Raw genomic sequence first — 1,733 nt, forward strand, 5'->3', positions numbered from 1 at the left:
ACTGGTAGGCTGTCTTTACCCTTATTTGAGCCATAAGAGATCCAATGCTGTGTGTCTTTCAAGGTTAAATTATTCATTCTTACATCAGCATTGGTTCCGTTGAAGTATGTATAATTAGATGGTAATACTTAGTTCATAGGATATGCCAGTCATGAATCGTGGCTTATGTTTCGGAAGGGTAACTGCGTTAGCTATAGCCTACTATGTATAATTTGTAGTCCTTTGTTTCTATGTGCTAATCAGGTATACTAATTTTGCACATATCATACACCCGCAGTTTAAAACATATTAGTCCCTAATATGAAAAACAAAAATGACATGATCATAATAAAGTAATAATTATAAAATAAGGTCCCACCAAATCAGAGGGTGGAAACCGAAACTACGGAGATTAAAAAAAAACAATAATCGTACGGTTCACTTAGGCTATTTACGCATGCGTAAACAACATACGCATGGTCGTACTCAGCACTACAAGTACACTACACACTGCTATCCAAAACACTACTATGTCACTGCAAAACCAGTTTATTCTAGTTACATTCATAATCAATTATGCTACTGCTACTTCTACACCTTTTGTAAGTATTAAAATAAAAACATAATTGTGAAGAAACATCACATTTCTTGATCAGGCCGTCATTGCATCTTTTCACAAAGCCGTTATGTACTTTTTTTTTGTGCTTGGCCAAAAATATGGCTTTGAGACCGAGAAAGTTTTTTTTTTCTCGGAATTTTCTTCAAAAATTACATTTACCAGATTATATTAGCTTTAGATTACTCAAGGCACACCTGTGCTCACATAAATGCCTTTTACATTACATATAACTGAATGAATAGTGCACTCGCTATCCATGAGTGCAAGAGTGTACAAACGGTCCCTAACTACCAGGAAGGTAATAGCAACGCCTCACCACTTTCCCAGAAATTTGGTTATCAATATAAGCAGCGTAAGCGTGGCTATGTTTCTAGTTAAAATAAAAATAGCAAAAAATAAAAATGTATGTTTGTATGCATAGAAAACAGGGTATAGATATACTATCCATTGCAATACCTAGAAGTGAGTGGCGCGTGACTATTTCCTTCCTACTTAATTATCAGATTAGAAACACTTGTAAAGGATGGAGGGGTGTCACAGAGTGTGTCACAACACTGAAGCGTCTTACAACACTGAAGCCTCCTACTACAGCTCCGTTTGTGTTTACATCTACAGCCGAATTGCCACTAGCTATCGGTAATTGTGCTAAGCAATTTATGGTTTACAAATTTATTTATTTACCTTTTTCAGTTCTGCTAGTCATGTCATGTGTAAAAGAATTTCGGATCAATTTACATCAACACACAAGAGTAGCTTGATATATATATATATATGGTATTCTCTATTGTATTTGTTATCATTGTAGATTGGTCAGTGGTTGGGCCGATAGTGGCAGTCGGTGCCATGGTCCTACTTGTGGGTACAATTTTTTTTTGCTACTTACATAGAAGATGCCAGCGTGCACCCATCCAAATTGAATTAGCACAAGTTGATGCCTAATTGTATATATAAATAATTCAATAAAAGTAATCGTGTTTACACATCCAGTCTATTTGGTTCTTAATAATGTCTTTGGTTAAAGATAATGCGGTTATATGCGATTATAAAATGACAGATGCCAAGGTTAGTCTATTGGCTGGAGTAGAGAAAGCCTTTCTCTCGTTTTTGCTTTGGCTTCCTCCGCAGACCATATCTG

The 1,733-nt window shown here is 35.8% G+C and overlaps 1 long non-coding RNA gene across 1 annotated transcript; it reads left to right on the top strand.

Annotated features, from left to right (window-relative positions):
• The first annotated feature begins 491 nt into the window (after window positions 1-491).
• On the top strand, window positions 492-1,423 carry LOC137386930 (uncharacterized). The gene is made up of 3 exons (XR_010977853.1): window positions 492-581; window positions 1,102-1,234; window positions 1,404-1,423. It is a non-coding gene; the product is annotated as an uncharacterized lncRNA (long non-coding RNA).
• Window positions 1,424-1,733: the final 310 nt, after the last annotated feature.

The sequence above is a fragment of the Watersipora subatra genome, chromosome 2, assembly GCF_963576615.1.
Source record: "Watersipora subatra chromosome 2, tzWatSuba1.1, whole genome shotgun sequence".
Taxonomy (NCBI): Eukaryota; Metazoa; Bryozoa; class Gymnolaemata; order Cheilostomatida; family Watersiporidae; genus Watersipora; species Watersipora subatra.